The sequence below is a fragment of the Neomonachus schauinslandi genome, chromosome 8, assembly GCF_002201575.2.
Source record: "Neomonachus schauinslandi chromosome 8, ASM220157v2, whole genome shotgun sequence".
Lineage (NCBI taxonomy): Eukaryota > Metazoa > Chordata > Mammalia > Carnivora > Phocidae > Neomonachus > Neomonachus schauinslandi.
In genome coordinates, this window is record NC_058410.1 from 135115828 (window position 1) to 135131649 (window position 15822).

At 47.5% G+C, this 15822-nt stretch overlaps 1 protein-coding gene across 1 annotated transcript in view; it reads right to left on the reverse strand.

The window, feature by feature from the left end:
* The window catches only part of ATXN1 (ataxin 1), a 244085-nt gene that overhangs the window by 180201 nt on the left and 48062 nt on the right, over nucleotides 1–15822 (reverse strand). The window contains exon 2 of the mRNA XM_021697084.2: nucleotides 10860–10920. The gene's annotated coding sequence lies outside the window, so the exon portion shown is untranslated. The remainder of the gene's footprint in view (nucleotides 1–10859; nucleotides 10921–15822) is intronic.

Below are 15822 nucleotides of genomic sequence, written 5' to 3' on the forward strand. Positions count from 1 at the left end.
CTACTCCTCCTCTCTCCCTCAGAAACACCTCGGCATTGGTCTCCAACCTTCTACTACTCCTGTCTCCCTCAGAAGCAAGCACCTCAGTAGCAACAGCGAAAAAGCCTGCACCGTCCACCTTGTTCCCCAGACTGTTTACTAATGTCCTCAGAAGTTCAGACTGAGCTTATGTCTACTGGAAACATGTTTTCCAGGGTGCAGGAGACAGAACCACGAGGGCAGGAGGCCTGGAGGCAACCGAGTTCACTTTGAGGGGGAAGTGAGAATGTCTGTCTGAGGCGCCTCCCAGGTAGCCCGGCTTCCTCCTGCACCTCGCTGGTAGGGACGAGGCTCTGAGCTCGCACCCCATCCTTCTCTTCCCCAGTCTGGTCTCGGCACAGACTCTCAGGTCTGGTCACTGGGCCAGGCGCCCTGAGGCAGCCAGGTGTTAGCTCACAGCAGAACACATGAGGAGGGCCGCCCTCCCCTCGGCCTCACGGCTGCGGCGGGGATGCCATTCTCCCCAAAGCCAGCTTCTCAGAAGTTCTGCCGCCACGCCTCACACAAAAGGCTTTGTCACAGAGTTTTCATACACGCTTCTCCTTCCTCAGAAAGCACCATTTGTTTGCGAATCCATAAATAGCTCCTGCAGAATACACAATTGGCTCAAATGTTTGGGAGCTACGGAATGTAGTATGCTCACAGAACCAGGAAATAGCTGAATGTGAAAACAGGAACATCTCGAGTCACCTCTCAACTCTACGGAAAGTAGCACATTTTAGAGGAAAAACAAAGTAAGCGCTTTGTTTACTGTTCTCTCTCAGTGAGGAAGCTGTACTCCATACTCCAAGGATGACGTCAGCAGCCCCATTTGTCACATACTATAAAAAAAAAAACAAAAAAAAAACAGCACTTCCAAGTTGTAAGCATTGGAAAGGCACTCCCTTTTAAGATAGAAACAAGTTTAGAATGCAAGCCTTTTTTTTTTTCCTCCCAATATGTCAAAAAGCCAAGTGGGCTTGAGGAACGCATGCAGCTGGCCCTGAGATCTGCTTTCTCAGAGTTCTGTCCACGGGTTTTCAGACACCGCTAGCCACAGCCATGTCCTCCCTCCTGCAAGTCAGAGGGAGAAGGGGTGCCAGAGCCAGAAGCATCCACGAAACGTACAGCAGGGACAGGGAGAGTGGCTTGGACCCTCTGCCCACCACCGACAGCATCACACTAGAAACAAACAACGCACATCACTTTCTAGGAATTTGTTAGTGGCTAGGATCACGTGTTCTTCTCTCACTCTGGCTTCTTTTTTTTTTTAAGATTTTATTTATTTGAGAGAGAGAGAGAGAGAGAGAGAGAGAGCATGAGGCGGGGGAGGGGCAGAGGGAGAGGGAGAAGCAGACTCCCAGGACCCCAAGATCGTGACCTGAGCCGAAGGCAGATGCTTAACCGACTGAGCTGCCCAGGCGTCCTTGCACTCAGGTTTCTTTTGACCAAATTTATGTAGCAAAGATGTGGCTGCGGGGCCCACTGGACTCAAGTGAATCATCTTTTCCATATCTGTTCTTTTAGTGCAAGCACACTTCAAAAGTTCAGCCAATGGCCAGGGAAACGTTTGGGGCATTCAGAATCCCCTCTGTGCCAACGTGTATGGATTTTTCAGTTCCTGACTTGAGGAGACATATTAAATACCCAGCAACATGTTTATCTTCATTAAACAATGAACGGCCTTTCAAACAAAATCTGACAGGACATAGATTACTGTTCGTGCTAATGGAAAGTGATCAAAAGCCCCAAGATGCTTTGGTTAGCTTACTCTGAAGCCTGTTCCTGCTCCAGTTTCTATGTAGGGTACATCAAAAGAATATAGATATCACTGGAGACTGGAAATGTTTAAAGTCTCTAGTACTAGTGAGAAAGTAAGTACCCTTGAAACTACAGGAGATGCGGAACAAAACTTAAAGCCGGCTTCTCCCTTCTCCTGCAACACAACACAGAATGGTCTATTAATAGGGGAGCCTTTCTGTCTAAATACATACCTCTCCCCGAGATGACAGAGGCTCCCGATCATCTTGCTACTCCAAAGTGACCTGACTTACGAATCAAACTAACGAATCGTGGCGAATTGATGGGTATACACGAGGCGCTGAAAGGATCGCCAAGGCCACGCGTCCTCCGCGCCCGGCCGCAGGAAGGGGGAGAGCCTTTGTAGAGGGCAGCAGCAGGGTAAACAGGAGGGTCTGACCAACAAGGGCAGCGTTAGCATCTTGGGAGAGGCCCTCCTACTCTAGTACACGTTCTGCATCTCTGGCCACAGATGCCTACTCCCACAGAGCCACGTGGAGAGCAGGGGAGAAGGCACGGCGTTAGGAGTTCTGTTCTGCCCTGATAGCATCTGTCCAGTTCCAGTCAACTTTCAGGGGAAAGAGGTGTGGGGCTGATGGAGTCCCGGAGCCCTGGGAGCCCAGGTACTCTCTCTGGCTCCTTGGGGGTAACGGGTGCTGCACGTAGGCTGCACACAGCCTCAGCCTGTCGCACTGGACTATCCTCTACCACGAGGGACCTGCACCTAAGCAAGGTGATGCAGACTACCCTCGGCAGGAAAATGGGGTGCAGCTCCTTCCTGCTCTCTGCCGTCAGACAGCATTCTTTCTCCTTTCTCGCAAATCAAAACTGGCTCTCTCTCATCAGACCGGAAGGACTGAGAAAGCGGTGCACAGCGGCCTTGCGAGGCTCAGAAGAACTGTCAGCTTGCAAAAATTTGACTAACCAGCAGAACACTACCACTCTTTTCCCAGAGCCGTGGGGAGGTTGTGTCTGAAAGCAAGGCAAGCCAGCAGGACAGGGACAGGTCTCACGGGGTGGGCGGGGAGCCCTCTCTTATCAGGGGCGGGAGGCAGAATCACACATTTAATTTTACCTTTCTGGCCCACATTTAAACCATTTTATCTCCACTAGAGGGCTCGAGTGGAGATGAAATTTCAGCCTGACAATTGGTTTTTGCTGCTGATTGAAGACAATCCTAAACCTTGGGGAGGGAGGGGCAGGGGAAGGAAGAGATCGTGGAAGGGCGGGGGTTAAGACCATACCTGATTACACAAAGGGGCTTGTGTTGGTCCAAGGCTATGCCCGGGTCCACCCGGGAAGTCCCAACTCACAGAATGACACGGTTACTTAAATAAGCCCAAAAACTAAAGAAGAGAGGGCACCTTCCACAACCAGTCAGACTAAAAAATCCAGTTACTACCAACTCCTTCCCTTCTTTTGTTTCTCATGTCCAAAGATTTCACTGTGTTGGTCAGCTTTTCTTTGTAAGGAATCCCACATCTGCCCCTTCATAATGCTCCTGCATGAGTTTTTAAAAATCTCATTTCCTTATGCCTGTAATACCCCCGGTGTCTGGTTTTCTCCCCACCCTCTCATGGGCCATGAACACAGCAGTAAAGCTAACCTCACCAAAACATGGTTGGTCACATCACCAGCTTGCTAAAACATCTCCAGTGACCACCAACCCCTGGTTCAGGACCCTCTCCACAGCACTGCCCTGTTCATGTTTAAACAGTAACAGGCAGAGGGCTCAGCCCCCTCCCTCTACACCACCCCCACCCCAAACCAGACACAAAGAAGCACCATTTTCTAAAAATTTTTAGTGGCCGTGATCATGGATCCCTCCTTGTACTCTGGTTTCTCTTGACCAACGATTATGTAGCAAGATATGGTTGAAAGACCCATTCTTTGGTCTGACACGTGTTATGACCCCAACTTACCTTTCCAATGCAATTTTCCATTTCCTTTCTGTAAACTCTCCACTCTGTATTGAATCACACATACAGTTTCCAATTTATTTTTCACATTCAGCAGCTATGCTTTGCTAAGCACATTTTGCTCCTGTCTGAATCACTCCCCCCGCACCCCCCATTGATCTGAAGGTAAATGCTGCCCATCCTCCAGGACGCCAGGATGTGAGGCAGCAGGTGAAGGAGTGTGCCTAAACCAGGAGAGAGATGGTGCGGTGCGGTCAAAGACACTTGGGTGGGAATCATGGAAGCATTCTGGACTGATTAACCTCTCCTTAATTAAGTTTCTTAATTTTTAAATAAGGACAGTGATCTCCATCTCATTCAAGAAGAAGAAGGCTAGGAAAGGCAGGCTGACACTAGACAACAACGTGGACTGTGAAATCATGCCGTGGACCATTAGACAGTGATGTGGCCAAGAGACAGGGCTGAAGTGTGAGTTCCACCACCAATGGATTTGGATGTCGCCTGCCCATGTCTTTATGATGTTCCATTCACCATGCCTAATTAATGCTAGCTACGTGGTTACTTTTATTCATGCTTTTAATTTTAGTAAATATCTTTGACCAAGTCTGGGCTTATGGGGCTGCCGTGTGCATTACTGCTGTAAATACCATCAGACAGTATGGTGGCTCACTCATTCTTTCACCTTACCAATATTCACTGAACACCTACTGTGTGCTGGGAGGGAGAAAAAAACAAAAATGAATAGAGGGCTAGAATGATACAAGCTGTAAAAAGGCTGGATGCCATGTCTAGGACACAGTAGGTGGCATGTGTCCCTTCCAGGGCGAAGCTTTGAAGCATTTCATTGCTGGTGCAGTTCTTCAGTTTTTCCCTCTTGCCCTGTGATCATGAAGGAGACCTCCAGACGAGAGGATACAAAGATCACAGCAGCCTGCATCACAGAGCTGTGCATGGGGGACAGCTGTCCTGGAGACCCACCAAATCCGCAGCGGACACTGTATGAGTGAGAACTAAACTTTCATTTTGTTCAGTCACTCGCGAGAGTGGCGGGCTGACTCTTCACGCGGTAGAGCCCCATCCTACCCTGACTGATACAACAGCTTTCATTTTCTCTAATGTTAACCATTTGGCAAATAATCACATGTACTAATGCTTTGTGATAGTTCCACTTACTGCCCTTTATTTCTTTACATTTCCTTAACTTGGCTTGTAATCATGCCTTGTCCTCGCAACTAGGCTGGAGTCTTTCATATACAGTGACCTTGGTTTATACTTTTGGGGATCTCCTCTTCACCCTCCAACTCACATCCTCCCCTTCCACCATTTCCCCCCAAATGTAGTTATGAGCATTACACACAGCAATGGCTTAACTCATAACTGATGACTTCATATTCTCCCTCATATTAGGAAATAATCCCCCAAATATAATGATAATTGTTGATTTTCATTAACCAATAGCACTATGCTGGCATGGGTAATTAGGAATTAAACTCAATAGCTACAGTAAGACTTTAGGGATTCACGTGTGGATTTACTTGAGCCATGGCCTCAATATTCTAGGTCAACCATGGCCCACCACCAGGTTGCTTGCTGATCATTTCTTACTTATTTTGTTGATCCCAGTGTCTGTGGCCCTATTAATAATGAGATAGGCCTGGGCTTCTGGGATTCTCAGTCATTCATTCGTCCACTGATACAATCATTCTCTGAGAGTAAGTCGAGAATAACACCTATGGAATCAGACCAGCTGTGAGAGCATCTCTTTATGCCCTTGGTTTGCTTCCCTGTAAAGCAGGAGTTAAAAATGTATCTTGTAAGGGCACCTGGGTGGCTCAGTCGTTGGGCGTCTGCCTTCGGCTCAGGTCATGATCCCAGGGTCCTGGGACCAAGCCCTGCATCGGGCTCCCTGCTCCGCGGGAAGCCTGCTTCTCCCTCTCCCACTCCCCCTGCTTGTGTTCCCTCTCTCGCTGTGTCTCTCTCTGTCAAATAAATAAATAAAATCTTAAAAAAAAATGTATCTTGTGAAGTGATTGTGAGAATCAGATAAATGAATATATGTAAAGTACTCAGAAAGTGGTTTTAAGTACTAAGATACAGCAGTTCCTGGCATGCTGTCCATATTCTGAATGCTAATATTATCATTTACTGAGCACCTACTACGTGGCAGAGATCAGAGAAACAAGAATGAATAAGAATAAGAGGTTGTCCAGGTCCCCGGGAGTTTACAACGTAGTAAGGGGGATGAATATACAAGCAAGTAAGTGAACTGAAGTGTGCCCGAGCCAGACAGAGAGAGAGAAAGAACACACAAATGCACATACACAGCAGATGCAGACATACACAGACACACGGACACACGCTCACACACACGTGTGTGTGCAACTACTCACAACTGGTGAGTTACAAACAAGAAGGTGCTCCTTCCCCTCGGAAGAAGGGAAGCCAGGAAAGGCTCTGCAGGGAGCACGATAGCTCAGTCAAGTCTTATGTTACGAGTAGGTATTTGCCAGGCAAGAGAGGGCACGAGGACGTCCAGGCACTTAAGGCGTGTGAGAAGGGGCATAAAACACGTACATCAGTTAACAAATATGTATCAAATGCTTCCTATGTACCGGGCACAGCGTTAAGTGCTGGGATACAACAGTCAACGATACTGATGAGGTTTTTGCTTTCACTGAGCTAACATTCTAATAGAAGAGACGAACAATAGACCCAATAAACAAATATATGGGGATCGTTTGCCCGAGTACCGAGTCGAGCGAGGAGAGGTGTGAGCAGAGCCAGAGGGAACACCATCCCCCCCACCTCTGTTTTCCATGCTGAGGACTTTCCCTGAACCTCCTCCCACTGAGTAGACTTAGAATTTTGAGTGTGTTTTCCTTCCTTTTTCACATAGACAGTGGCCCACAGACTCCAAATGTCCCTACAGGTGGACTGTTCCAGACCCAGACTGGAGACGAGGGAGTGAGACGCCCATTTTGGGCTCTCAACCTAAGATACACCTTCTAACTCAGCTCACTGTTAGCAGTCACATACATGCATTTTGGCTTCCATCTGCCTTATTACGCTTGTCTTAGTTCTCAGCTGTCTCAGAACTTGGGAAGGGAAGAGAACTCTTATTATTAAGATAGAAGCTTTTATACGATAAAAACTTTCCCTCCCTCAACAGACCTCAAAACTAAATTAGGAACCACTATCCTAATCTATCAAGTCTGTTGCCTTAATGAAAAAAATCTTTCAAATCTTTTACTTAAGAGCTCCAAAGACATTGCTAGGGGGGTACCTGAGAAGTCTGGCCCGAATGGTATAATAAGGCAAATTCAACAGAAGCAACAAATATCGGGGGATGGGACAAGGAATGGGATGATTTCTGCACCAGCGTCAAACCCTAGAGTCCACAGGTCACTGTCGGTAGGAACAAAGATGAAGAAATGTGAAGTCTTCAGACATTCTTAGCTTTTGATTTCATATCTACAGGTTTGTTTTTTTTTTAACCATGCTAGGAAAAGAATTGCTTGAATTTATCTTTGAAGAATTTAAAAGCATTCTCAATACATAAACACATTTGCTTCACAATTTCCTTATGAGACAGGATGGGACTCTAACGTTACTGGGGAGAAATATAGGTATTTGGGTACTGGTTACTATCTACAGGGCTCAGTTCTGAGCATCAGGAAAATTTAAAAAAAGACCAAGAATAAGATCAATGGTCCCTGACCTTGAATGCCTTACCTTCTATCTAGAAAGACTGCTCAGACCCCCCAAAGCCTTATGTAGCAAAAGAGGAAACACCAGATGCATGTCAGATAGATGGTAGAGACTTTTAAAAATGCTCCCAGAGTTCAAGGGGGAGAGGAGCATCTGTTGAAATCAAGAGTGATTACAACGGTTTCATGGAGGAGCGTAGAGATAGGACAACATCAGGGACACGTTACAACCCCACCTACACACGCTGGAGAAACTGGAATCAGAGCCTGCACCTCTGGTAGAAGCTTCTAGAAAACAAGCCCTGCGTACTGCATGTCTTTGTGCAGTCCTACTGTACCTGGCATCCGGGCATCGCGTTCCACCCCAGGAAGTGTCTCCTAAATCCGAGTAGCACACGGAATGGGTACCCTGTTTGCCAAGACCTCCCACGGCTCCGTGTGGCTGCCCACTTTCCAGCCAGAAGCTGTCGGCAACTGCAAAGCACAGGACACGCTCCACCCACGGTGCTGCTTTGCCACGGGGCTGACGAGAGGCACAGACTACCGACTTTGCTTGACGAAGCTCTGGTGGCATGATGGGGCCTGCAGAATTCTACTACACACATTGTCTTCTCCCCGGTCAAGTCCCGAGCTGGATGGGGGGGGCAGGGGGCAAGCGTTCACGACGTCCTCTCTCTCTCTCTGAAGGAGGGCTAAGGCCGGCCAGGGTCAAGGGGGAAATGCAAAGGGGCATGTGGACTGGGCTCCTCCTGCCAGGGATATACCGGCTGCCGCAGTCATTATATTTTTTCTGGCCGCACAGACATGTTGCTATGGAACCAATACATGCCATGGCGACTTGGCCTCTAGCAAAGAAAATCACATCACTGGCAGGAGCGTTTCCCTAGATTTCCCTTAAAGGGATACCGTCGAGCGGGAGCGCAGCTCCAGCTCAGAAACAACAGCGGGATTGTTCCAGGGTCCAGCCCCCCGCAGACCATGAAATGGAGCCCAGCCACTCATTTTCCACAAGGCGTACCTATGTGGGGCATGTGGGGCACGTGGGCCTCCGTGGTATGAACCCAGAGCGTGGGGACCAGCCTCCGAGCGGCTTTTTAAGTAAGAAAAATGTGGCTTCCCTTTGCGTTTCGTTTCCCTGGTAAAAGCGAACGGCCTGGGATATTTTGGGGTAATTATTTGGTGCCTCCTGTCAACTTCAAACTACTCATCACCCCAGCAGGAACCAAAGTGGCCCCCAAGTGGTGGGAATGCATTCAGGTGGCCCCGGCTTTACCTCTCTCGCTTCAGTCCTCTCCCGCAGTTTCTTCTTTACTAAGTGAATAGTACAAAGCAGGCATGGGATCTGGCCCTCCCCCAACTTCGCAGAGGCCCTAAATTGTCCTTTATTTTAGACTTAATCCAGCTCTTGAGTCCACGGAGACCTTGAGGTTCCCAGAGAGCAGGAGATCTCATGTCCCACTTCATACTGTGTGGTGTGCTCTGGGGATAAACCTGCTGGGTTTTTCTTGGGTAAGATGGTAAAACGGAAACCCTGAAGTTGGACCTCTAATGAATGCACCTTCACACACATCACGCATTTGGGGACAGGAGCATCAGTATTAGAGTAGGAAGCAGTCGATCGCCAGTGAATTAGCAATCCATGTTCCAAATCCCGTTCCGGACACCGGTGGAAAGCAGACTACCTCTGTCCCCCGATCAGAAGCCATCAGGCTCCTTAACAATGATTCCAGTTAGGGCAGAAAAGAAGACCCCGTTCATTAAGTTGCAGTGATTAAGTTGACAAGTGGGATAAAATAGTAGACACAGGCTCTGAAGACTATACTTAACCGTCCCCGGGTGAGATGAAGTGTTTTGGACATGAGTGCACCTAGCTCACCAAACGAAATGATCGCGATCCAGAGCCTGCTCTTGCATAGCCATCCTTGGAAAAGCCGCAGATCAGCTGGCCTTCTAGGACTCCAGGGGACGATCAGCGTCTCACATCTCCCGCCGTCTTACTCCACAACTGCACTCTCATGTAAAAAACAGTACTTCTTCTTTTTTTTTTTTTAATCAAGAAATGCTTCTCCGTGAGCCTCTGTGACCGCGAGTCAAATCTGCCCTGCCCGATACGGAAGCCGGTAGGCGCTATTCTGCAGGTGCACGCGGTCCAGAGTGGGGGCGTGCGGGTCTGCAGCTGGTCAGATCCTGCAGGTGCGCCGCACTTCCTAGCTGCAAAACAGATGCACCAGCCCCGTCCGGGCACGTGACATGGCACTTTGCAAATGCAGCGCTTTGGGAGGCACCAAGGAAAATACGCCCTCTCAGGTGAGGTCTGTAGCAGAAGTGTTCTGGGTCCGTCCACTGCACCCACCCGTCTTGGCAGTAGCCAAGTACGATTACTGGAAAGTTAACTAGTTAAACAGCATCCCTCCTGATGCATGCCTTGGAGGGATGTTATCAGGTCCAACCTCCTACAGCTCTGCATCCTCAGAAAGAAAAGGGACTCGGGCGCCTGGGTGGCTCAGATGGTTAAGCGTCTGCCTTCGGCTCGGGTCATGATCCCGGGGTCCTGGGATCGAGTCCCGCATCGGGCTTCCTGCTCGGCGGGGGGTCTGCTTCTCTCTCTCTCTCTCTCTCTCTCTGACTCTCATGAATAAATAAATGAAACATTAAAAAAAAAGAAAGAAAGAAAGTGGGCTCAGATCCAATCCAAAGCACAGACTTTACCATCTGACCCTTTAAAAAAAAAAAAAAGAAGAAGAAGAAAAGGGACTCGAAAGACAGCTCTGTGCAGGGTGGGTCGGGGTGGGGGGAAGCAGGAGAGACCACCACACGTCTGGAAGTCAAAGTGCCTCTCAACAGCCCCACTCTGCTGCTATCTGAGAAGCCCCTAGATGGGGGACGGGAGGCCCTCTGGGGCCTGTGCAGAGGGCTTTGCCAGATGGGCTCTAAAGTCCCACCTTGTGTTCACATCCTATTACTCTCTGTCATGATATTCACGAGACAGTGTGTCATATGAACAAAACGGATGGTTTCTCCTTGCCCACGGCCGTATTTCTGTGCATCAGTCACTGAGAAAAAGAGAAACGTCCTCCCTCTTCCCCTCTGCAAGCTGGACAAGGTAAAAGCAACAATGGTAATAATTCATAAGGGGCAAAACATGTGTACAGCAAAAAGAAACGGCAGAAAAATACAAGAGTGAAACCTTCCCTTCTGAAGGGAAGAGATGTGATGAGTAGAAAGAACACTTTGGTGCCAAGCAGGAGAAAGCTTCTAGAGAACGCACGCTATCAAGCACTTTTCTTGGAGCATCATGAGAACTGGATAAAATTTTGATGTGAAAAAATATAAAATATATTTTCTATAAAATAAAATATATATAAAAAGATAAAGTGATATATAAAATATATAAAAGGGTCAAAGGATCACTCACCCTATGAAAACAGCAGACTGGTTTCGTTTCACCCAGAAAAAGGACTAATTTCTTTGGAAAACTGGAAGAGAAAGAGATTTTAAATAAACAACATGAGATCCCGGCGCTTTGACACTTAATAGGTGCACAGTCGATGCCTGATGGATGGTGGAGATATGTATTGCTTGGCCGACTACATGAATTTTGAAAACAGAGCTTTGAACATTTAATATGTAGAAAGTAATCCTGTGCATGATTCCTTCATCACAAAATGAGAACCTCGTGACAAAGGAGGGCCTAGGGTAGTGCCTGGGAAATCATTTATCAGATGGATCTTTTCATCTATGTCTGCAGCCCCACTGTGGGGCTAACTGAGGATGTCTTAAGTAACCAGCATACGCTGTGACGGCCCTGGGCCCTTGCCCTGCACACCTTCCCCACCCCAAAATGGTGCACACACAGCCCCACGCCCCCCCCGCTGAAGCCTGTGACCCCACAGGGATCTGTAATGGGCTCGCGGGGGGGGGGGGGGGATGTGGACTTGGCAGAGAGGCACCGACTGAGTAATCCCGTAAGGAAGCCACGGTGTTTGGGATCAAGTGTGGGAAAGAACCGAGCTGATGTGAATGTTGGGAGCGGAAGCCTGAAAGACAAAGAGAGATAAGGGGGTGACAGCAACAGATTGTGTAATCTACATCACATAAGGAACTCAGCTCAAGATCCAAGTTTTTAAAAATTTCCAGAGACTGTTTTAAAGACGCCTTTGCAGGTTTAGAAGGGGATGTGAGGCGGAGCCGGTGCAGCTCCCGAGACTGGCAAATCGCGCACGATCCCAGAGCATTCGGGATGAAGTCTGCGGGCTCTAAGAAGACCACTGCTTGTTTTTCCCCTGCTTGCCCTACGAGGAAGAGAGTGCTGTGGCCCTCGGGCAGCCAGGGACGGCCTCCTCCGCGGGATGTCCACGGGCTGCAAGTTCCCAGACCCCATGTCTCAGAATCTGCAAGGTCCCCCTCCCAGCCCCAGAGAGCAGCCTGCCTACTAGACTGTCAGGCCGGGCTAGGGGACGGGCTCAGACCCTGTGGTTCCGCCTCCTGAGAAGTTCAGAGCCTCACTGCAAACACTTACAGGGGCACAACGCAGGAGCAAAAGATAGTACAAGCTCTGAGCACCTCCTTTTTAAAGCAACACTTTAGAATCCGCTCACATACATTAACCTTTTCATCCTCACGGCAGCAAGATGTCTACGGTAAGAACCAGCAAGATCAGAAAAGCTAATTTCAGAGTCAGACCCGAGTCTGCATCTCAGCTCAGGTGCACATCAGCTGGGGGACGCGAGTTGTATAAACTCTCAAAACGCTTTCCCCCATGGGAATACGAATACCCACTTCCTAGCACGTGTCATGCTCTCCGTGCAGTGCCTGGCCTGTAGGAGAGACTCGGGCAAAGAAACCGTGGCACAACACGTTTCTAGGTCTGCATCCGTCCAGAAGACACAGGCGAGGTTTTTATAATTCCATAACTTGTCAAAATGTGAGTACCTGTATTATATCTTCTCTTTTGCCCAAACCCTCAAAATTAGATGAGTCGAATGAGAGCAAAGCAGAACATTTACTGTGAGTAATTAGATAATATACATGAGGACAAAACCCAAAGAAAACAAATCAGCAGGCCCCACTAATAATCACTATGGACATTTTGGCTTATTTGGCTTTACGCTCTCTCCTACAGTCAGGTACACAGAGTTTATTATACAAATACTTAAATAAATAAAATTATATACATACCTATAATTTATTCATAACATACTATGATAGTACTCATACTGTTTTGCAGTCCGATCATATTTTACTTGTTATACTACAAACCTCTTTTAATAGCAATAAATCCATCTCCATCATCATTCTATTTTTTAAAAGATTTTATTTTATTTATTTATTTTTTTAAAGATTTTATTTATTTATTCATGAGAGACAGAGAGAGAGACAGAGGCAGAGGGAGAAGCAGGCTCCCCGCAGAGCAGGGTGCCCGATGCGGGACTCGATCCCAGGACCCTGGGATCATGACCTGAGCCAAAGGCAGCCGCTTAACCAACTGAGCCACCCAGGCGTCCCAAAAGATTTTATTTTTTAAGTAATCTCTACACCCAACATGGTGTTTGAACTCACAACCCCAAGATCAAGAGCCGCCTGCTCTACTGACTGAACCAGCCAGGTGCTCCTCCATCCTAATTCTTGACTCCTTCATTGAAAGAATGAACCACTAAATAAACAGTTGTTGAATTTATAGAGTCTACCGACATGCCCCCACATTTACGAGAAATGACTACACGTGGTAGCACACGGTTCTTTTTCTTTTACATTTTTGTCAAGATCGAGAAAGGCAAACTGTAATAAATATCAGAAATCTTAGCAACAAAAAACTGTTTTGGTTTGCGTGGGTGTCCCTTAGAATACAAACCGGCACGAGACACCACAGGGACTATCAAAAAAGGACAATATTCGGTGAGTTTCCAACATATCAGAAGAGGACCAAATTTTAAAGCCTCGGGCTAAGGGTGGATAGAGATGCCGACGCTCCAGCTATGAAATCGTTAAGTGTGACATGACGGGAGTGTCCTATTTTCAGCATGATCACGGTGAAGTGACTTCACGATAGAAAGGTAAACTGAAAACCGCAGAGTCTTGAGTAACCTTCAAAATTATAATCGCATTACATAAATGTTAAAAAACCTAAAAAAAAATCAGGATCGACCATATTTAGGAAACATCAAAGAGGTGGAATGTTTGTGCAGCCTCAGTATTTCTCATCTACTTGCCTCCCCAAAGGGAATAGTTGATTTGGTAAAACATATGTGATACAGTTTTGCTTGAGCTGCACGACACATCCTCGTCCTCGATTGAGAAAATCGTGCCATACCTCGAAATGCGACTGACTAGCAACATTTCAGGAAAATACCACTTTTGTGGGGGGAGGCTGAGGGAGTGAATGTATCCCCACAATCTGCAAAGAGTGTGGGGCTAATGCCTCGTCCAGTTATGAGGAACCCTTTCTAAGTATCGCCAGCACCGCTCGGACCAGCCGGCAGCAGGTGGGGGACATGCAGGGAGCAGCAGAGAAAGGCAGGACAGGACTGTGGCATCAGAAAAATGCCAAATCCACTCCCAGCCGGAAAATCCTGGAGCGACCCAAAGTGGAGAAACAAAGGAGAGAAACGTTAACAGTTTGATTTGCGAAACCACGAATGGACAGGTGATGACCCCTTGGCAAGCTACCCTCCAACAAAAGTTCTCTAAAACTTTATCCCTCGTCCAGTTGATGCAATTTTGGGGGGAAGTGACAGTCTGCGAAGGAGTCATGCTCTTGGAAGAGACTTCTACTGTTCTATTTTGACCACGTGGAAGAGTTGACATTAGGAGGTAAGAACACAGCTGTTAAATTTTAGCGCTGGATAGAATCAGAGAAACATCTCAGCAACTCACACCAGTGACTTTCTATCACAGAATATGGATTGAGCTACTCTTCCCAGATCTCTTTTGCTGGTTACAAGTCAGAAGCCAGTTAAGTTGTCCCTAGATCTGACAGTGACCTTCTTATAGGAAGGGAGCTTTTGCTTTGCTGAACTGTCTTGCTGTCAATGCTTTCTCCATGAGAAAGAACCAGATGGTCAGGCCATGTTGTGTGCTCTGCAATGTCTCTTCTATGCAGTCAAAGCTAGGGGATGCACCTCATTAAATTTGCTTTCGAAGGGTCCTTCCTATCTTCTGATGGTGTACATGGGATGGCCCAGTACATATTCTGTATAGCAGACCTGCAGAACCATGGAAAATTGTGGTTCAAATTCTAACATCTCTGTCCACTGGTGTGCCTATGGAAAATATGACTTAGCCAGGAAAACTGGGCTGACACCATATATTCCACACTTACAATGTATTTTCGGACTACTGACTTTGGAAATTTTTGTCTTCTCATTTTTTTTAATAAAGATTTTATTTATTTATTTGACAGAGAGACACAGCGAGAGCAGGAACACAAGCAGGGGGAGTGGGAGAGGGAGAAGCAGGCTTCCCGCGGAGCAGGGAGCCCGATGCGGGGCTCCATCCCAGGACCCTGGGATCATGACCTGAGCCGAAGGCAGACGCCTAAGGAGAGAGCCACCCAGGTGCCCCTTGTCTTCTCATTGTATAAACATGGAGTATCATCCTGGGTAACCACACTGAATGCCTTAACATTAGCTACCAGCACGTACTGAGTGGCTATTTTGTGCCCACAAGATTTCTTCTGTCATTTCTAATCCTCGCAAACGCTCTGTAAAATAAGTTCTATTAGCCCCATTGTTCAGATGAAGAAAACAAGGTTCGAGACAAGCAACCCACCTGAGGTCGCATAACCAGTCACTGACGAAGCAAGAATGCAAAGCGGGCACCACGCATGTGGGTTTTTACAAGAAACTGCAATATGTAGCACTCTGTCAACCGCACAAAAAAGAGCCCTTGCTTTCAGCAAACAAGCAGATACTCCTTTCCCAGGGTGTTGTATGGGGGTAGGAAGCAAGGACGCCAGAAGCAAAGTTATCCAGGCCACTGAGTGGCGAGCACAGCGTCAGTCGTCAACAGGTGGCAGGCAAGCATTCTCCAGGCAGAACAGCAGGACCAAAGTGCTGACAGTTGCCACGACACAAAATGTAGCCTCGGCAAGTTGGTCTAACAATTACTTTGCATCATTCTGATTATGAGCCACAAGCATGCAATCAGCAGCATAGAGACGATCTTAAATGATCTCCATCAGCATTTTACTTTACTTATCAAAGCGTGGCAGACAGAACACACTCTCATCTGACCTCAATGCAATGTTAATGACCCAAACACCAAGAATGTGCTGGAACAATAATGATGCAAGAGCGCCAGCCTCGTTGGGGGCCACTGGTTCCGATACGTGCGTTTTAGTTCATTCAGTGTTTTCCATCTATTACCACAGAGTAAGAAAA